At 39.0% G+C, this 23,127-nt stretch overlaps 1 long non-coding RNA gene across 1 annotated transcript in view; it reads right to left on the reverse strand.

The window, feature by feature from the left end:
• The window catches only part of LOC131504492 (uncharacterized), a 63,538-nt gene that overhangs the window by 18,939 nt on the left and 21,472 nt on the right, over window positions 1-23,127 (reverse strand). The window contains exon 2 of the long non-coding RNA XR_009258021.1: window positions 19,420-19,533. This is a non-coding gene — a long non-coding RNA (uncharacterized LOC131504492). The remainder of the gene's footprint in view (window positions 1-19,419; window positions 19,534-23,127) is intronic.

The following is a 23,127-nucleotide window of genomic DNA, read 5'->3' on the forward strand; positions in this document are numbered from 1 at the left end:
TAATCTCAGGCTGACAAAAAAACTTGAATCACCATCCTGCCCAGGGGTACTCTGGATAACACCTATATTAAAGTACTGTAGGTGAAATATAAGAATGGAATTGTTCTGTGATTATAGTAATAATAAACCAATACAAATAGGATACTAAACAGAAGTGTCCTATACCAAATTCTGCCTAGTAATGGATCAGATCTCAGAAGGTTCTACTTCACAACTCCATGTGTGGAAAGAGACCTAAATATACATCTAATGTAGGCGATTTTACCACTGTGGTGCGGTATGTAATAAGAAAAGGCCAAATGGTATCTCACCTCCTGGTGTCTTCATTATTGGAGTAAACGTCCTAGAAAGCTAGGCCACACCTAGTTCCTCACCAATAGCTCAGTATTTTACTCTAAGCCCACGCCTTGAAAATCCAGCATGTTGGGGCGCCTGGGTGGCTCAGTCGGTTGGGCGTCCGACTTTGGCTCACATCATGATCTCGCGGTCCATGAGTTCGAGCCCTGCATAGGGCTCTGTGCTGACAGCTCGGAGCCTGGAGCCTGTTTCAGATTCTGTGTCTCCCTCTCTCTCTGACCTTCCCCCATTCATGCTCTCTCTGTCTCAAAAATGAAAAAACGTTAAAAAAAAAAATTAAAAAAAAAAAATCCAGCATGTCAAAGATCAATTCAAATGTCGTCTCTTCTGTGAAACCTTCCTTTATCACCTTATCAAAAGTGATATTCTACCATCCTTTGTTTGTATATTAATCTGGCTCTTACTGTACCCTCATGTAATATTCAGATGGCAGTGAAACAGCCAGACTGACCCACTATTTCACATGGGAAAATGACAGAAAATAAAATAAGAAATATAGATTGAGACAAATTATGGAGGCCTCTGATACCAGACTAAAAAGTTAGACTACCCTCTATAGGCAAAAGTAGCTTCTGGGAAACTTGGGAGTATTTACAAAATATAAATAAAATCATATGATCACTCATTTACTAAAAGAAAGGGAGAACGTGGAATAGAAATCAGGGTTTAGATAATGTGAAATTAGAGATAATCTAAACAGGTACTTTTGTTTTGGGAATATTTTTATGTTTGTATTTGACTAGTTAGATTTGTTTCAAATCTGATAAACAAGCTGCAACTGAACACCTGAAATCAAGACTTAGGAAACTGTCTCTGCAGTGCCATAATCTGTGAAACCTTGCAGGAACTCTCCCAGGTCACTACTTTCATGGAAAATAGCCCCTACTTTCCCAGCAGATCAGAGAACTCTGAGATATGAGTACTCTTTCCCAAAGTTAAGAAGTTGAATTAACCAAATATCGATTGGCTTTGGAGAGCGAGTTCGTATTTACACGGATGTCATCATAATCACCAAGGGTCCCTGGGCTTCTTCGGTTGGCAAACCCATTCATGGCAACCAACTAACACCTTCCACCTTTTCCTAAGTAGTGTGTGAAATTCTGAGGTGTTCTCACTTCTATGTGTAAGACACACAGACTGCTCTGCGTTAGTTGAGCCATGAGTGTTCAGAAACGGGCCTTTCCGCATCTCCCAAGTGAAAAAAAAAAGAAAAAAAAAAAGACGCCTTTCCACTAGCACTGACTCCAACTCACCCACGGGGCGTGGCTGAAACCCCTTCATGTCCCATCTCGCTGGAAGCCTGTCCTGACAGCAGCTGTTGCTCCAAACCAATTCGCTGTCACTAACCTGGCCAAATCTCTGCGGAGCCGCCACTTTCAGTCGAACGGCCGCCATTTTGTTTGCCCCGCGCTTTTTCCAAGAGCCACTCGTGTCCCGCCCATCCCAGCCGACGCCTCTCTGTCTTTCCAGTCCTCCAGCGCCCCTCTATGGTAGGTCCACTGTACTACATATAGTAGTACAATTTCCCCTGCTTCACCGCTCCCCATTTCTCCCCACTTCTCCCCACCTACTCCTGGCTACCCACTGTAAGGAGAGCACCAGCCTTAACCAAACTGCATTTTGCACGCTACCTGTAATAGTAATCTTCAAATTTTTTGGATTATTTACTTCCAAAGTTTGAAAGTTAAGTACCCATTCACACATTTTTAACTTCTGTCCTTTAAAATTTCTCATCATAAATTTAAATCATTGCAAAGGGTGATATTTCCAGTGTATTGTAAATAGTAACATATAAAAACAAAACTCTCTTTATACATCTGTCCAATGAAATCTAAATGCTACAATGATTTGATATCCATCCACTTGAAAGTAGGTAAATGAACACTGCTTTTAACATATATTTCACACTGTTACTTTTTAGTCACTAAAGAGAATGCCCTCATAGAATTTGTTCAAAGAAATATATCTCCGGGCACCTGGGTGGTTCAGTTGGTTATGCGTTTGACTTCCCCTCAGGTCATGACCTAGCGGTCCAAGGGTTCGAGCCCCACTTCAGGTTCTGTGCTCACAGCTCAGAGCCTGGAGCCTGCTTCGGATTCTCTCTCTCTCTCTCTCTCTCTCTGCCCCTCCCCCACTCCTCCCTCTCTCTCTCTCTCTCTCTCTCTCTCTCTCTCTCTCTCAGAGTAAACATTTAAAAAAGAAAGAAAAAAAAAAAAAGAAATACATCTCCATGCTTTGTTGATCACCCTATCATAGTTCTCTACGACAAAAGTATACATGTTATTCAAATATGTATTAATATTTTTAATTTCCTATTTCCATAATACTCATGTTTATAATTTCTTCTAGATTGAATTACACATTAAGATTATTAGTAGCACAAAACTGTTCCAAACAACATAAATATATTACAAAATTTGATAATTATTGAATAAAAAAGTAAAATTTTACTAGACATATATCTTGTAATAATATATAAACACAATATATACTACATATCATATAACATATATATTTGTTACAAAATATATATTACATATTTTACAAAATATCTCATGGGAAATGTAGGGCTCCGTTGCAATAGGAAGGCCATCAGAGCAATGACAGTCTTTTACAAGATGCAGAGGCATTGGCAACTTCCTTGCTTTCTACAAAGACTCTTCAGTGCATATGGGAGAAATCCTTCAGCCAAGGATTTGAAAACCTCACAAATTGAGCCTACATTTCTCTTTCTAGATTTTTTTCATTGCACCTTCCTTTACCAAATGCTCTCCTTTTCTGCCAACACATATTTTTCCCATTTCTGTTTTTTGCTTTATTTGAGAACCTCTCCCCAGGCAACACAGTATTCCGACTCAGTACGATTCAGAAATGGTGGGAGGTATGCCTCTCTTCTGTCAAGTGGTAGAAAGGTGATTATGAAAGGAAAATGGGGAAAGAGACCTAGAATGACATCTAATTCAGGCTGATCAATTATAGGAAAAAGTAAACATAGAGCTTGAGGATCTAGAAACATATTCCCTAAATCTCTCTCAACCCACTCTACCCCTCTAGGAGTTTCTGTGCACACTAGGGGTACAAGTGATCCAGTTTGTTGATAGCTGGTCTAAATAGAGGGTAGATATTTGGATTTCAAATGGCTCAACTGACAGGCATTTCCTGAATAACAAAGTACAAATAAACAGGCAGAAAAGAGAAATAAGCACTTTTTGAGACCAGGCTTTGAGTCAGGCACTGGGCTAGGTACTTTCACATATGCTGATTTCAGCCCTTACATTAACTCCGACATGAACTTCTTCCATAACACTGATGTACCAATACTATCACATGCTTTTAATTTTTTAATTCAAATCAAATTTTGCTTAACCCACCTGAGATAACTAAAAATCAGCCGCCACTTAATTTCCTCTTTCCTGTCCACAGCTATGTCTGATTTCCAAACAAAGCTCTGGGTGGTGATGGCCTTGGCAGAGGGGAATGCCTAATATACAAAGAAACGTAATTCCTTTAGGAACCAGGGAGTACAAAACTCCTGAATACAGGACATGTGGAATGTGCCAGAGAACAGGAACATTACCTTTTGAACTTCCCATCTTTCTATAACATTAAAACCAAACAAGATGACACTGAACACCTGAGTAAAACTTCTAGTGGCATAGTTACTATTATCCACATTTTAGAAGTGAGGTGAGGAAACTGAAATTCAAGGAGGTGAAGCAATTTCCCTAAGGCAGACAGCCAAGAAGGGCTATTGATTCGGAATGGCTTTGCTCCAGTTTTAACTATTTCACTAGTGAGATATGCAAATGTTCACTTCTTCCCCGCTGATTCCTCTGCATCTGTCACACATGAGTTTGGAAGGTAAGGCAGGTCTTCTCAGTGGGTATGTGTGAGTATTCCTACAAGTGGAACACTGGAGCGTTGGTGGGATTTACTGCTCAAAGATAAGATATAAAAGAAATGCTTGTGTGCCAAGGGCCCTCCGCTTTTCTTGCTTCCTCCATTGCCATCTGTGCTTTGGGAGAAAAGTCGCTTGATCCTACTGGGGTCATTCGATTGGAAAACTTAAAGTCAAGTGACATATTTTATTGGGCATTTCTCATGGGCAGTCCCTTCTGCCAGCCTACGGGGAATTGCTGGGAGAGGATGTGGAAGAGAGGCAGTCCAAAGTGGACATATAGATGACGCAGCCAAGAAGAAATGGAGGTATCCATTTCTTTAAACCCCAAATCCAGTCATTTCTGATTCTGTCAGCATTCATACATTACAAACAACACAGTGAACTGGTGCTAGGCACCCAGACCCTTCATAGTCTAGCTCTGCGGTGTTCTTTGATCAGTCTCTCCCTCTTTGAACCCCTAAGGAAAGATCGCTTGCCTTTCTACCCTCCACCTGAGCTTAGGGTGGATTCCCTAAACAGGTTCAGTGTTGAGCCAATACCTGACTGTCTTCTAATCAGCCCCCTCACCATGGTCAAAGGGAAATCTACAGCCACAGAATTCAATCATTTTTAAGATTTAAGACTTTCAATACATAACCCCTGAGAGATCTCATCAGTGACTTCCTATTATCTCGATTCAAATGTATTTTTAAACTATTTCTATCTGCTTGATGCAATAGGGTATATAAAAATAAAATGCTCGCAGTAAAGTTGGGGATCTAAAATGTATAAGAGGAAACTACTTAGTTTCTTAGTAGCAGAGACAGAATTTTCACTCTGTTTATAATCCTGGAAACTGGCCTGCTGTGTGGTACTCTGAAAGTGCTAACAAGTATGAACTGAACTGAATCGAAGTAAATCTAAGTAAGTGAAAAATAAGAGTATAGTTAAGTAACAAGATGAATGGTACCAGGAAGTAAGAGTCAGGCTGAGGACCAAGTCAGGTAAGGCTTCAGGGAAGAGGTGAACCTGGCTTTGAGGGACTGGTAGGTATTTTCACGAGGAGGGTATTTTATATAAAGCAAGAAGTAGAAATGAGAAAAAATGAGTGTTGGCAGAAAAAGAAAGCATTTGGTAAAGGAAATTCTAATAAAAAAAATCTAGAAATGGACGTTTAGGCTCTGTCCGGGAAGTTTTCAAATCCCTGAGTGAGAAGTTTGGTCTTTCTCCAATACGTACTGAAGAGAAAGCAGGGATATGTACTTGTAGAAAGCAGGGAGGTGGCCACTGCCTCTGCACCTTGTAAAAGACTGTCATTGCTGTGATGGCCTTCCTACTGCAACCTCAGCCCTCCATTTCCTATGAGGCTTTTGGTAAAATATATAATAAGACAACTCTGTCACTAAGGCTAGGAGGCAGATAGGTATGTGTTTGTGTGTGTGTCTTTACCTGGGAGGGAAGCTTCAGAGTTACTGCAAAAATATCAGAAAATCCATAAGCACAAACTACACTTTCTGTAAAATACATAAAAAATAGCTCACATATACAAGTGCCAGTATTTTCAAAATGTATGTTGATACAGATACTGTTGGGATTAGTAATAATATAGATACTGTTGGGGAGAGAGAATGGATTACTGCTACCCTCATCACCCTGACTTCAGGGGGCCTTACTGGTTTTGGCTCAAATGGCATAACATTGCCAAGATCAATTTTAAGCATTTAAATAAAACTTTGCTGAAGTCCTCACATTACAAAAAGGAAGTAGAGTAAGTGAAGCAAGATAATCTGTCTTCTAGAATATCTTCAGCTGTGTCTTCCAAAATATCTTCTATGGGAAGACTGCTTACTATGAACCCTCTGCCTCAAGATATAAATAAGAATCTTTCCTTACCGCTCAGTAAGGCCCTTGAACCCATCTCAAAGTCTAGACTCACAAAGATGTAGACTTGAAAGAAGCTGATGTTCCCTCCCCAAAACTGGGAGAATCAACGTTCCATCAGAAGAATGTTCTCTTCCATAAATGAGGTACTCAGAAATCCATCCCCCTTTAGAAGGGATCCCATTACCTAGTCATGATAGAGTGGTCTTAACAAAACAACCGTGTCAGAACCCAATACGGTAGTTCATATACCTGTCCAAGATGTATGAACAGGCAGGGGACATTGGGGAGATGAGCTCACAGAATAAAGACAAAACAATGCTCACGGAGCCTTTATCCATTATGTCTTCTACCTGCAATGCTAGGTCCCCTCTCTCCTAACTGTTTCCATTGTCCCAATTCCAACTAATTCTTCAAAGCCATCCCATTTGACCTCTTCTCTGAAGTTGTCTCTGATCACCATTCCATTTCAAATCCTGTAGGCATTTGTCTACAGAGTAATCACACAGAAGAGGGGGAAATATAACTTTGACTTTCAGAATCCCAGATATGCCACTCATCATTAGTGGAATCGTGGTCAAGTTGCTTCATACATCTGAGCCTCAGTTTCCTGATCTAAAAATAGAGATGGTAATAGCACCTACTTTGAATAATGACGAAGTAGTCTATAAAAACACTTAGTACTGCCTGGCATATGGTAGGTGTTCAAGAAATGTTAGATGATATCATCATTATTATTATTATTATTATTATTATTAAAGTAATTATTTTGCAGTATGTGATAATACTACTATGATATCTGCCACATAGTAGTGAAATATTATTTTATTATTATTTATTAGCAATCACTTTATATTCCATAGTTTTTACTTTTCGTATAAGGATTCTTAATTCACACTAAGAGATCCTTTTGAGATGAGTCATTTACCCATCTTATACCCCTAGTGAGATTCCAAGTTCTTGAGGACACATTGTTCCCAAACATCTTATCTGTGGAGGGTAGAGAAATTTGAGGTATTTACAGTTTTAGTGTTACTCACTCTCCGGTCAGAAACTGCTAACCTCTCTACTAATGACAGAAATTCTACCCTTGAATGCAAGTCCAGCGGTGCTGCTCTGCAAGCTAACTGCACTCAGGGTTGGGGTTGGGGGCAGGGGGACATGGTCTCTTTTACCCTTAGCAATCAGGAAGAATTAAATCAGATCTCCAGCATTCTCCAGGCAGGCCAGACAGACAGCCTGGTGAGGGTGTCCCTAAGTGATGACTGGGAAAACAAGATCTCCTTTCTGCAGTACGAGTAAACATGGCAAACACCAGACAGCCTGGACGCCTACGTCCTGGGCAGAATTGATTTAGGATTTCTTTTTTCCCAGTGAGTCATAGTTGTCATGGTCCTAACACCTGTCACCAGAAAAAAGGCAAAATCAGTGTAATCACCAGAGCAGTTGCCTCAGGAATACATTCGTCTAGTAATTTGGTTGGAGGAAGTTCAAGAATGCAAGTACTGAGTTGATTTCAAATGTGAAGAGATCAGAGCTGGCCTCTGTGCTGAGCTTTCTGAATTTAAGAGAGAAAGGAAAGGAGAGAGAAGTTATTACTAACAACAGCAGGAAATCAAGTTATTGAAGACTCATTTAGTAATAGGTAAAATCATCTCTGATACTAGTATTTCTAGTCTGCATGAAACAATGAAAAAAAAATTATTGGATTCCCCAACTGAGCAATTAGTGATGGGGTTGGCCAGATAAAAAGATGAAAATTGATGGCCAAAAGAATAATTGTCTGGGATTACACCCACCTTTTAAAATAAAGCCAGATGAAGGGAGCTTGGGTGGCTCAGTCTGTTGAGCATCTGACTCTTGATTTCAGCTCAGGTCATGATACCAGGGTCGTGGGATCGAGTTCTGCATCAGGCTCTGTGCTGAGCATGGAGCCTGCTTAAAATTTTCTCTCTCTTTCCCTCTGCCCCTCTCCCCCCTCGTGTTCTCTCTCTGTAAAATAAGACAATAATAATAATAAATAAAATAAATAAAATAAAATAAAATAAAATAAAATAAAGCCAGATGAAAAGATGAAGTAGGGAAAGGGTCTTTAGGTGGTCGGGTGGAGCTTACAGTTGACAGCATACTGCTGGTAATATTATTTTCTTATTGTCCATGTTATTAAATTCCTTAAAGTTCCTAAAGGCCATCTAGATGAAATTAAAACCACAAACCAATGGAGTCATCTTGTTCCTAAACCACCAACTTTGAAGTTCCTGTTGCTGATGTTCCAATTTTTAAAAATTATTTTAGCAAATCAAACTATAATAGAATGATTCCAGTTTTGATGTTGAATCTTTAACAATTTCTAAGCCTTACCTCTCTTGTTTACCCTTTTACCCCACAGCTGAACAAGCCATAAGGCCCACATATTTTTTTCCCTTGGCACCAGCAGAATATTCAAACCATGCAAATAATGGCCAGAGGTAATACTTATCCTGGCCCCATCCCTTGATCCCAAGGTCACTTGTCTCTCCTGTCACTCAAGCCATTCCAGATGGCTTAAGTATCTGCCCTATTCTCCCTCAAGGAGAAAAAGAAATAAAAGGCATACAGATTGGAAAGAAAACATAAAACTGTCTTTATTTGAATAAAGCATGACTAAAGAAAATCCTAAGGAATCTACCTAAAAGAAACTAGAACTAATATGTGAATTTAGCAAGTTTGCAGTTTATGAGGTCAATATTTTTTTTAAGTTTTATTTTTATTTATTTTTAGAGAGAAGGAGCACACGTGTGTGAGCAGGGGAGGGACAGAGAGAGGGAGAGAGAGAATCCCACAAACCATGGGCTCGATCTCACAAATCGTGCTATCATGACCCAAGCCTAAATCAAGAGTTAGATGCTCAAAGGACTGAGCCACTCAGGCACTCCTATGAGATCAATATTTTAAAAATCAATTGTGTTCTATCAACCAGCAACAATTGTAAGTGGAATTTTTTTAAGTTTATTTATTTATTTTGAGAGAGACAGAGACAGTGCAAGCAGGGAAGGGACAGAGAGAGAAGGAGACAGAGAATCCCAAGCAGGCTCTGCACCCATCAGAATGAAGGAGCCCAACACGGGGCTCGAATCCACAAAACCATGAGATCATGACCTGAGCCGAAACCAAGAGTCAGATGCATCACCAACTGAGTCACCCAGACGCCCCGTAAATGGAAATTCTTAAAATTATCATTTATAATAACATCAAACCATAAAATTCTTAGGTATAAACAACAAAATATATGCATCATCTATCCACAGAAAACTATAAAACATTGCTGAAAAATTTAAAAGACATAAGTAAATTGAGAGATATACTATGGCCATGGATCAGAATACTCAATATTGTTAAGATGGCAATTCTAAGTTAATTTATAGATTCAGTAAAATTCCCATAAAAAACCCAAGAAGATACCTTTTAGAAACTGACAAACTGATCCACAAATTTATATAGAAATACAAAAGAACTAAAGTAGCCAAAATAATTTTGGAAAAAAAGGATAAAGTTAATCTGAGGACTTACTATAATGCTACAGTAAACAAGAGAGAATGGTATTGGCATAAAGTTAAACATACTGATCAAAGTAACAGAATTAAAATTTCACAAAGAGACCTTCATATATATAGCCAATTGATTTTCAACAAATGTTCCAAGTCAATTCAGTGAAGGAAAGGAAATCTTTTTAACAAATGATGCTGAAATAACTGAATATCCATATGCAAAAAAGAAAACTCTTTACATTCTCCAATATACAAAAATTAACTTGAAATGGATTATGGAACCAAACATAGTTTTAATAAAAGCTACTATAAAATTTCCGGAAGAAATCATAAGAGAATATCTTAGTGACCTTTTGTTAAGCAAAGTTTTTAAAATTGGTTACAAAAAGCATAAAATATTTAAAAATAGAAAAAATTGGATTTCGTTAAAATTGAAAACATTTGTCCTTCCAAAGAAAGGCCCTTCTGTTCAGAAAATGAAAAGGGAAGCCACAAACAATTATTGGAGCAGATATTTGCAGAACCTGTATCTAATGAAGACTCTTACCCAAATTATATTTTTAAACTGGTTACAATTCATTAAGAAGAAAATGACAACAATAAAAGGAACAAAGATTTTGCAGATATTTCACCAAAGTACATATATGAATGGCAAAAACTGCTCAACCTCATTAGTCATCAGGGAAATGCAATTAAAACCATAATCGAATATACCACTCATACTCTAGGACTCTAGAACTTCTAAAATCAAAAAGACTGACAATACCCAAGAATTGGCAAGAATGTAGGACAACTGAAATGCTCATAAATTTGGATTTCTTGCAAAGTTAAGCATACATGTGACCCAGCAACTAAGATTCTAAATATTTATATGTCTTCATGAAGATATATGCTTTCATGAAGATGTGTGCTCATATATTCAGAGCAGCTTTACTCATTATAGCTGAAAATTGGGAGATTAAAAAAACAAATATTCACCAAATGGTAAATGGAATAAATATTTTGGGATGCACTCATAGAATATTGCTCAACAAAAAAAAAAAAAAGAAAAGGACTACCAATAAACACACAGCATGTATGAATCTCTAAAGTATTATGCTAAGTAACAGAAGTCAGACCAAAATAAATAAATAAAATAAGTCAGTAGTTAATGAAGGAATGGGGAGAAGGGATGAACTGCAAATGGCAAAAGGAAACTTTTTGAAGTAATACGAAAGTTCTAGATCATGGTTATAATGGTTGTTACACAACGGCAGATATCTGTCAGATTTCATCTAATTGTGCATTTCATCCAATGAATCTTATTCTAAAAATCTGTTCTAAGGAGAAATCTTTGATATGTAGAAAAATTAGCAAAATGGTATTTATTGCACTTTTTAAAATAAGGGAATAATGTCCAATTATGAATAGTTTCCAATTGCAAGAAATTGATTAAATAAATCATGTATATCTATAACATGGATTGTTACGAAGTTACTTAAAAATGATGGTGTTGGAGATATTTAATGACACAAAGATATAGGGTTATTTTTAGATAGATAGGGTAGTATACCTATAGTCAACTTTATTATCCATTTATGTAATTGTTTCATGTATGTATGAGCATGTGAATATGTATATATACATATATTTAGATCTCTATATATATTAGAAGGTTATGCACTACCACACTAACTAGTTGTTTCATCATTTTACTTATATTTATTTTCTAAGTGTCTGTTAATACACATGCATTTCTCTTGAAGTAAGAGAAAAAAACAAAAGTTACTATTTTAAATATATATATCCTGCTTTTAAGTCTAGATAGACCTGCTTTATGGTCTAGATAGAAAAAGAGACACGTAAATAGCATAATACATGATAGAATGAAATAAGCACCCATGGAAGGTGAGGGAGAATTGATTGGGTCAAGTATAGTCTCATACCAACACTGGAACCACTGCACACTCTCTAGTATAAAGACCATGACCATGTTCTATCTGAAACAACGAGCCCAATTTATTTACTCACAATCATTTTCTCTCAGGGGATCCATGATCCCTAACTGCCACTTTATCTCCTATCCCCATGCATCAGACAGATGTATTGATATTTGAACTTCAGTTGTGGATTACATTCAATTTTCCTTCCACAACAAGTCAAAGATGCACCTGGACACCTGCTGTAGTATCCTTGAACTGCAGCTCAAGGACAATTTCCAAAGATCCTCTGGAAATTCCATGATAGAACACAATCTGCTAAGGAGAAAGAGCACCTCTAAAAGGCATGGTATCCCCAGTGCCTGGCACACAGAAGAGGCTTAGTAATATTTGCTAATTGTTTATTGAATATATTGAGAATAAAAGCATGAGCTCAAGATTGTTTTGGCTGATTATTACCCTGACTTATCTAGGAGGACTTCCTGAAAGAGCTGGAATTCTCTTGTTTAAAGCATTGTCTACGCACTGTCTCCACCCTTGTTGTGCTCTTATATTTGGACTAATTCCAAGACAGAAAGGTTTTCTTCTAGTCACTAGGAGGCTTTCCATCTCACCAGGTGGGCTATTAATAGACTAAACCGATTTCCAATGTTTTCTACCAAACTTCCCTAGTACTCCTGAGAAGGGCTGAGCAAGTCAAGCAATGAACAGTTTGGTCCAAATTCCCCAAAAACGTTCTCAATATTGCATTCACTAAAACCCTGAACATATTCCTACCTGGCAGTTTTGTATAGTATTTTTCAAACTCTGTGGGTTTTCAACAAAACTGAATACTGTTGCAAATCTGTTTGTGTTCCATTCCATTCAAACCCAACTTTGCCAGAACCATCTAATGTTTCTAGTTAGAAGCCTGCAAAATCTTGTGTCTAAGGAAAGGATAGCAGGGAATCCCAATTTACACTTGAACAAACTAAGAATTTAAAACCCAAGTGTGAATAGTGACTGTAGTATAATAAAATCCAAATTATAGATTTTAATTTATGGTGCAGGAAAACGAATGCAGACCTAGGAGTGAGATATTGAATCCAAAATCTGCCTTTATGGCCTGATTAAGACAGGTCACAAGCTTTCTGAGAAACCTCAGTATCCTCCTTTATTGTCTAGGGGAGCTGGTTTCTTCTATTTGGGCCACAAGGTCCTTCCAACTCTGGCATTCTATGATTTTATAATGTTCCCATACAGATGTCTAGAGGAGGCAGTCATTTGGCAAGATGCTTCCCTAGTCCCTGCCTTGTCTCATTGCTTATCAGTGTGTGCAACAACAATAAATAATCCATTTGTTGCAAAAAAAGTGCATGTTGGATCAAGCTGACATGTCTGCTCTGCCTTCTGGAGAGGACAGGGGAGGCTTTGATGTTATCAGAATGAGTTCCACATTTTGACCTAGAGACCCCTCAATTCCAAGTGGCCTTTATTGCCAAACATATGAAACAATTACTTACAATTAAAGAAGCACTGTGTACCTCTTTCAAAAGTGCAATAGTATTTTATTTTTAAAAGAAAAACAAAGTAGAGGCGCCTGGGGGGCTCAGTCGGTTGAGCGACTGACTTCAGCTCAAGTCGGAGTTCCGGAAGATGGCGGCGTAGGAGGACACTGGGCTCACCGCGCGTCCTGCTGATCACTTAGATTCCACCTACACCTGCCTAAAGAACCCAGAAAACTGCCAGAGGATTAGCAGAACGGAGTCTCCGGAGCCGAGCGCAGACGAGAGGCCCACGGAAGAGGGTAGGAAGGGCGGCGAGGCGGTGCGCGCTCCACGGACTGGCGGGAGGGAGCCGGGGCGGAGGGGCGGCTCGCCGGCCAAGCAGAGCCCCCGAGTCGGGCTGGCAAAAGCGGAGGGGCCTGACGGACTGTGTTCCGACAGCAAGCGCGACTTAGCGTCTGGGAGGTCATAAGTTAACAGCTCTGCTCAGAAAGCGGGATGGCTGGAGGACAAAGGGAGGGAGAGCTGCTGAGCCCCCGGACGACAGAGCTCAGCATGGCGGGGAACAAAGGCGCTCGCCAGCGCCATCCCCCCGCCCATCCCCCAGCCAAAATCCCAAAGAGAACCAGTTCCCGCCAGGGAACTTGCTCGCTCCGCGCAAACACCCAACTCTGTGCTTCTGCGGAGCCAAACCTCCGGCAGCGGATCTGACTCCCTCCCGCTGCCACAGGGCCCCTCCTGAAGTGGATCACCTAAGGAGAAGCGAGCTAAGCCTGCCCCTCCCGCCCCCGTGCACCTTGCCTACCCACCCCAGCTAATACGCCAGCTCCCCAGCACCACAAGCCTGGCAGTGTGCAAGTAGACCAGACGGGCCACACCACCCCACAGTGAATCCCGCCCCTAGGAGAGGGGAAGAGAAGGCACACACCAGTCTGACTGTGGCCCCAGCGGTGGGCTGGGGGCAGACATCAGGTCGGACTGCGGCCCCGCCCACCAACTCCAGTTATACACCACAGCACGGGGGAAGTGCCCTGCGGGTCCTCACCACTCCAGGGACTGTCCAAAATGACCAAACGGAAGAATTCCCCTCAGAAGAATCTCCAGGAAATAACAACAGCTAATGAACTGATCAAAAAGGATTTAAATAATATAACAGAAAGTGAATTTAGAATAATAGTCATAAAATTAATCGCTGGGCTTGAAAACAGTATACAGGACAGCAGAGAATCTCTTGCTACAGAGATCAAGGGACTAAGGAACAGTCACGAGGAGCTGAAAAACGCTTTAAACGAAATGCAAAACAAAATGGAAACCACGACGGCTCGGATTGAAGAGGCAGAGGAGAGAATAGGTGAACTAGAAGATAAAGTTATGGAGAAAGAGGAAGCTGAAAGAAAGAGAGATAAAAAAATCCAGGAGTATGAGGGGAAAATTAGAGAACTAAGTGATACACTAAAAAGAAATAATATACGCATAATTGGTATCCCAGAGGAGGAAGAGAGAGGGAAAGGTGCTGAAGGGGTACTTGAAGAAATTATAGCTGAGAACTTCCCTGAACTGGGGAAGGAAAAAGGCATTGAAATCCAAGAGGCACAGAGAACTCCCTTCAGACGTAACTTAATTCGATCTTCTGCACGACATATCATAGTGAAACTGACTTCAGCTCAAGTCATGATCTCACGGTTTGTGAGTTCAAGCCCCACATCAGACTCTGTGCTGACAGCTCAGAGCCTGGAGCCTGCTACTGATTCTGTGTCTCCCTCTCTCTCTGCCCCTCCCCCACTCATGCTCTGTCTCTCTCTGTCTCAGAAATAAACATTAAGAAAAAAAGAAAGAAAGAAAAACAAAGTATAATCCCTAAGATTAAATCCCTGGTCTGGAAATGGAAAAATGGGGTGGAGTGGGGGGCTAGAACCTTCTCTTTATATACTGTTCCTGTTCAGTGGCAGGTAAGGAACAGAGGAAGTGATGTAGCAGTCTGCATGTTAATAGAAAACTAAACCAGATTTCTGGTTTACAATGAAGACATGAAACAGATATGTGTAATCCTACATACCACCCAAAATTCTTGAGTCCTTTTTCTGCTCAACTCTGGTCTCTAGATCAACCCTTCCCTTGGGCTGAGACTTTATAGTGGCCCACGGGATTGGTAATGTACAAAATGCAGCACAATTCCTATCACATGAGAATTGTTACTTCCTTTCCCCTTCCCCAAATGTGTTGTAAGATATCCAAAGGCCTGCCTTCCTCTACATTCACTCAGTTCTTTCAGAGTAGAATGACATTTTCTGGAATGTGTCTTATGGAATTCTAATCCTGACAAATAAATAAAGTGACACGTGTACTAATAAGTTTGAGATGTCCTGCATAATCTTCTCTTGAGGTTCACTTACAATATTAAAGGCTCTAAGGAGTTCCACACACAAATAAGTGGTGCTATTTATCTATTTACTTATTTAAATTCAAGTTAATTAACATACAGTGTACTATTGGTTTCAAAAGTAGAAGAACCCAGTGATTCATCACTTGCATACAGCACCCAGTGCTCATCCCAACAAGTGCCCCCTATAATGAATGCCTATTACCCACTTAGCCTACCCCCCACCCACTTCTCAGCAACTCAGTTTATTCTCTGTATTCAAGAGTCTCTTATGGTTTGCCTCTCTCTCTCTTTTTATCTTATTTTTCCTTCCCTTCCCCTATGTTCATCAGTTGTGTTTCTTAAATTCCACATATGAGTGAATTCATATATTTGTCTTTCCCTGACTTATTTCACTTCACATAATACACTCAAGTTCCATCCACTTTTTTTGCAAATGGCAAGATTTCATTCTTTTTGATCACTGAGTAATATTCCATTATATGGATATACCACATCTTCTTTATCCATTCATCAGCCAATGGACATTTGGGCTCTTTCCATAATTTGGCTATTGTTGATAGCACTGCTAAACATCAGGGTGCACGTGCCCTGTCGAATGAGCATTTTTGTATCCTTTGGGTAAATAGCTAGTAGTGCAATTGCTGGGTCATAGGGTAGTTCTATTTTTAATTTTTTAAGGAACCTCCATACTGATTTCCAGAGTAGCTACACCAGTTTGTATTCCCACAAATGGTGCTTTTGTTATTGGCCAGGAACTGTAAAGACTACTGAGCACTTTCTCTGTACAGATTGTCCATATTTCCTGATTCCAAACTTCCTGGCTTATCCTGCCCCCCCCCTCAAAAAAAAAACTCCCACTAGTGGGAAACACTATCCCCTCCTCTGAACTAGATCTTTATTTGCATCTGTCTTATAAACTTTTTGTTTTTTATATTATAGATATATAGAGATATGTCTTACCTGTCCTGATTGACCATACACTAGCTAGAGAAAAGATTCCTCATTCTTCCATCTTTATCTACCATAGAAGACCTTGTACATGTGGTCACTTTATACATAATTGGTTGAATGGATCAATCAGTCTGGGAACTAGCATCTTCGAAATGTTTGCACCTTCAATTGGCAAATAATGCAACCTACATAAATTCTCAAATAGTTTAAAAAAAATGCTACACCCAAAGATAAAGTTGGAAGGATGAAAATATGAACATTTGAGGTGTAGCACCAAATCTCTTTCTGTCTTCACTAATTCAGTTATAGAAAAACTGGATATCATTACTCTTTGACCTTCAGATCTTGCAATGTGCTTCGTAGTCATGCAATTTAGGTGCCATAAACTGACTCCAGGGAGAAATGTTGATTTCAGTGAGTTCACTATAAAAAGAAGATATTATTTGTGAATAGCATTATGTAGGCTCAATATATGGAGAATTATTGTGTTAAAGGTTTGATGCCACATCTTATTTGTTAGAATGGTGATTGTTCTAGTTAATTTTATACTTTAATAATTTAAAAATTACCAAATGAGAGGTCCACATAAGTGGTCAACTTTGAAACAATTGTAGTTTCACAAATGTACCCAATATTAAAATCAGACTGACAGAATTAGGTAAGTCTTGGGAGGGATGTGAGTGTTGATCTCTAGGGAACAAATATGCAAATATGAATAAGATATAATCTCTGTCCCTAATAGGTATGCCATATAGCAGAGTTTCTCAACCTTGGCACTAATGACATATGGGACCAAAGAATTCTTTGTTGTAAGAGGCTGTCCTGTACATTGTAGAATGTGTGTTGGCATCTCTTGCCTCTTCCCACTAAATGCCAGCAGCCCTTCTTCAACTTTGAGAATAAAAAATATCTAGTCATTGCTATGTATCTCTAGAGAGACAAAGCTGCCCCAGCGGATAACTTTTGCCATGCAGGAAGACATACTTAAAATTGTATAGGGTTTCAGAGTCATCTTCTGACCACCAATTCTCATTTTACAATCCTATCGGATACAGGAAATAAAGAAAACCTTGGGACTAATTGTAGACCACATCCAAAACACAACAATAAATGTTTGATATTAGTTCCCCTATTTATATAAGAATAGAATAAAAATTAAAATAGTTGCACTTTCCAGGGGTTTGAATCTACTACTTATAATTCATTTACTGAGTTCACCTTTGCATACAGTAGCCAGCTAAGCATATTAAAGATAGAAGGGTCTGACATGGTTCTATGTGCAATTAAAATCTATTTGAACAACAGAAGTAATAGAATTGAACTAAAGGCATCTTAGAGATGATCTACCTACCCCTCTGGGTTTTTTTAATGAGAAAACTAAGATCCAGAAAAGTCAGAAAGGTGATATGACTTAAGGACATCTACCTAGTAAATGAATTTGGGCTAAAGCATAAATGTCTTGACTCCAAGTCAATAACTTGGACCAATACCAAATATTAGCTAACTGATAAATAGTGTAAGACATTGCAAAATCTGGAGGTGATCAGAGTGAAGGAAGCTGGAATAGTCAGAGTAGGCAACTAAGAAAAGGAACTCAAGGCAGACCTTAAAGATCACAGGTGGCTTCAAGAAAGGGATTGAAAGGGCTGTGGTAACTTTCCCATGGCCTTGGTGCCAAGTCAGGAATGACATGAGAGGAGACAGGCAGGAAAGCATCTGATATGAGCCAGGAACTGAGTTCATGTAGGGAAAGAATAAAAATAAGACTTGGGATAGTTTTCAAAATCACTCTGAGGAGTCCCAGATTACCTTCTTTTCTGGATATTGTCCCTACTTTTGTTCTTCAATCTGCAACTGCAAAATACCCTCCTGGCTCAGGGCCTTTCAGAGCAGCTTTGCTAGAGGTGAAAGGTATCCCCAAGCTCTCAGGCACCCTTGGAGCTGCCAGTCCCAAAAGCCATAATCTTTATGATTCAATTTATGAATTCAAAAAATCCCCACACACAAAAGTGTTAGGAATAAAAACAATCATTGTGTTTCTAAAAATGAAAATTTCATCACTTCTTTCCCTTTAGTATTTGATCTTGAATATTAAAATGGACTTGATTCCTTGTCTTGCACAAGCTGCATTTTCCCTGCATATCAAGAGATGAGTCTAGCATCAGTGAATGAATTAATGGATCATAAGAAAAATGAATCTGATTATATAATTCAAAAAATTGAATTAAATAAATAAACTCAATATATGAAAATTTCATCAAAACCTAAAAAAGATCCATTGACAAGACATTTTCAGGAAAGAGCTGAGGGAAGTCAGCTCACTAATATTGTGAGCTTCTTAGAATGATTGCCTGGAAAAAAGAGAAAGAGAGAAGCCACATCTTATCCTATCAGTCTATTAAGAATGGAGGTGATCCTTCCAATGTATGTATGTGCATGGATATGTGTAGAGAGAGAATGAAATGATCTATTTGAGGTTAAAAAAATGCAGAGAGGCAAGTACAAATCTAATACATTACTTAGTACCACTATCACAGACTGATAGTCAAGGTGGAAATTAAGATAGTATTGTCCTCTCCCACTTCCTCAGGCATTTCTCAGGCAAAACACATCCCTAAGGCATTGAGGTGATTTGCCAACTGTTCAAGCCTTCTAAACAGATTTGCTGAGTACCAACTGTGTAATTTATTTTCTCTCTTATAACCGAATTTCTCTGGAATCAAAATGTTGGGAGAGAAGAGAAGTAGGACACCAAACTGGATGAGACATGATGGCATCTGTTTCAGATATCAACCCCAACCCTATTTCTGAGTCCAGTGAAGAGGGGACGGCAGGTAGAACTCAAAGGAAATGTTTTCAAAGGGACTCCATGAGACGTGGGGACCTGCTCAGTGAGGCATTGATGTTTTAGGTGACAAAGTGCAGTGGAGAGCTAGGAAGCAGAGCCTTCTCCACACCTCTGTGTGAAGCATCCCTTCAGTACAGTGAAAAAATTAGGAAGAGCATAAGAAGACAACACTTAACAGACAGCACTTACTCAGAGAGTGCCAGCAGTCAGGACACTGTTGGAGCATATCCTTCAAGGAGTCCTTTCATGTATTGAACACCTCAGTAAAAGTTTATTGAATAGATCTCTGTGTCAGCCATTCTTCTAGATTTTGAGGATTCCACAGTGAGCAGGAAGCAAGGGCAGAAGACAATGAGAGAAATAAAACAGCACATGAGAAACTATTGATGAGTTCATATGGGACACCCCCAGAAACTCCCAAAAGTAATTGGCGTAAAGTGGAGCTAGAAGGCTATAGTTGGAGGCTGGAACTATGCAGATGAGGACATAATCCAGTTAAATTTCCGTTAATATTCTTACTGCACCCCACTGATATATGCATACTGGTGTACATGTGCATGTATAAGGACTGGAAGAAAATACACCAAAAGTGGTAACAGTGGTTATTATGGGAAATAGGATTATGAATATTTTTATATAATTTCATATGATATTATCTATTTCCAAATGTTACAGGGTGAATATATATTATTATTATAAACAGAAAAAATATTTTTATTAGGGAGGAAGTGGTATTAATCTTAATGCATCTTTCACTTGTTTCAGCAAAATAAGTTTTACCAGAAATGAAAAAAAAGTGTGTAATTATCCCTCTCTATGAATAATAATAAAAATCAGCCCTATAACTTCCTAGAAGATCAATTCTACATCAATACGTAGATAATTAATTGAACAGTCCAGACAATTTAAGAATTCAAATATTACATCTTTGTCCTGGTATCTCTATAAAGAGATGAAGTGGTTTACATGTGTTCTATATCCTGTTATTATTAATATGTACTTTCTACTTCATTTGTAAGAAGTTCTCCTTGAAACATTAGTCTTCAAAAGTTTAATGTTATCTCTAATGAAACAATGCACCTTAACGTTATATACACTAATTGCTTCTCCTAGAGAACCATAATTCAACCTAGTATCTGATTCTGTTGGTATTCCTTTGTTGGACAAAAAAAGCAATGAGAAATTTTATCTAGTTTTTCCCCCTTCAGATCTAATTACAATTAAAAAAATGGAAGATTAATTTTTCTAAAAACAATGCACTTTATGCCAACACAAGCAACAAGAAATGAGTAAGATACAGAGATATGTAGCAAGCCTGGAAAAGCCAGGCTTCAGTGAGACATAAAAATGAGGGTTCATCATCAGGACCTCAAAATGTGGAAATTCCTGGCAGTGAGAGACTCTGGAAAGAGAGGTGATGGCACTGCTATACAGTGTTATCCCGAAACGGGTCCCTAATTAGTGCCTGATGATGATGTGAGTGGCAACTATGCACCTTGCATCTCTACTCCCAGAAAATAAACTATAAATACTGGTTTGGTTGAATCAGACCTTCAACAGAATTCATCAAGAAGACCCTCAAAGAATTTCCAAAGAGGCTTACTGTCCACAAAACATTCATAATTCTAACCAATCCAAACACCAGGGCAAGCTCATGAGGCTTCGGCAGCCAGAATGGCTCCATCATAAAGGATGCCCCAGGCATCCCAGCAAGGACACATACATGCATGGGTATGTATGTGTACTTTGTCTTAGAAGTCCAGACCTTAAGGTCTGTCTGTGCCCTTCCAGCCCTGATTGGTTAAGAGGTAACCTTTGAAAAGAAGAAGTTCATCCTGCTTAGGTCAGGTTCATTGGGAATCTTTGATACATTACAGACCTTTCTTTAAGCCTATGTTCCCTTTCAGAGGCCCTCTGATAAGATCTCCTGGGAAATCTAAAAGGAGAGTTGTGAAGAGCATCACAGATCACAGCCAATCTATAGAAACATTTGACAGCTGATTCCTTCTATCACACTGAAAATGTGGGAACTCTCCAGTCAATATTCTACTGTTTTCTTATTCACTCCCCGCCTGCCCTGGGAGCCAGGCAGAGCCAGTTGGAAAACATGAGATGTTGGGGGAGCTCTCCCCTGCCTGATGGAGATAAACCAAGTTGGATTCTCAATATACCTCTAAGCCTTGCCAAATGAGCTGTTCTGCCTGAGTAACAATCCAACAACCTTATTGTAAAAATGCATATACTTTTCCACATTACAAATGCCATACAGTTAAAAATGCAAGTCTTTCAATGGTTGTGAAATCACAGAAGAGGATGGGAATGGCATTCATGTTGAGTTACAATTCATCTCTATGGTACTTGCCAAGGCTTTCTCATTGTTTCCATTTTTTTTTTCTCTTACAGGATAAAAGAAAATATGCTTTGAGTTTTTCCCACTTAAAAAGAGAAATGCAGAACTAAGTAGATAGTACATCTTAACAGTTCTTCTCTTGCTTTCAAGGGAGAAAAACAAGTGGAAAAATTATTAAATACATGCATAGAGAAGGAGAATCCTTCCCCTTGAAGCTAAAATGTAAGTGAAACAAGAATAGTTGCATATCAGAAAAAAAATTATTTTGACCCACTTTACTGAGCAAAATTCCAAGAATCATCTGGAAAATATGTTCTGAGGCAAATTAATCTGATGCTATTTTGCGGCACTCATCAGTTGGAGTTATTAAGATTTGGATCATATTCCCTAGTCTTCACTGCTGGGGCTCAGCAGTTCCCTTGTGGAAGATCTCTCAGGTAAGAAGGCAAGTCTCTCTAAAGAAAAGAGTGAGGAAGAGGCACGTGGACTTGATGCCAAAATTTAGCTCTGCTATTTACTAGCACTGTGTCCTTGGGGAAGTGAATTAACCTCTCTGAGCTTTGGCTTCTTCATCCAAAAACTAATGACAATAATAGTATCTGCCTCATTAGGTGTACTACTATAAGTAAAGTAGTTAATACCTTCCTGGCACAGAAGTATACAAACATGCATTAAACCAGGAGTCAGCAAACTATGGCCTGCAGGCCACCAATTTTTGTAAATAAAGTTGGATCAGAGCACAGCTATACCTATTCATTTACATAGTGCCAATGGCTGCTTTTGAGACAGAGACCATGTGGTTTGTAAAGCTTATAATAGTTGCTATCAGGCCCTTTCCAGAAAAAAAAAAATCAATCCCTGCAAAACTATAAAAAACAACTATTATTATTATAGCTTGCTTTTTTTTATGTAGAAAGAAACTGACTTTCAGAGAAGTGTAGCAACTTAGTGAAACTCACCCAGCAAGGTGGTGATAGCTTCTCATCCCCTTTCCCATCCCATATTCCTTACCCTGCTTGTAGAATATTGAATGAAGTCATTTTTTCAGGAAGCATATTTAGTGTGGGGTCACATAATACATCTGCTATTTTATCATCAACAGATTGGCTTTCAATTTAAATTTAACTTACTGAAACCAACTATTATTATTCACAGCTTTGAAGGTGATTAAAAGTCATACACAGCCTCGTTCATCCCAAGAACCCTGGGCACGATATTCTGGACACAAATTTGGCTCAGATGTCTCCACTATGCTTATTATCTCTCTCTGTGCTCAGTCTGCTTTGAAGTCAGTAAGAGCAGAAAATATACCCAGCAGGGGAGTGTGCCCAACTAGAGCCCTAATCTCTGAAAGTAAGTTCAACAAAAGCCTCAGGGTCACCCAAGTTATCATTGAGCCAGTGGATTAAAAACTGAGAAGTACAGACAAATTGGCAGCTAAAAATTAAAGTTTTCCAGAAAGACAGTTCAACTGAAAAAGCATTTTACTTCCACAACATCCTGGCTCACTTACTGATAAGCTATAATGAGACGTTTTTATAAAGTGA

The sequence above is a fragment of the Neofelis nebulosa genome, chromosome 1 (genome assembly GCF_028018385.1).
Source record: "Neofelis nebulosa isolate mNeoNeb1 chromosome 1, mNeoNeb1.pri, whole genome shotgun sequence".
Taxonomy (NCBI): Eukaryota; Metazoa; Chordata; class Mammalia; order Carnivora; family Felidae; genus Neofelis; species Neofelis nebulosa.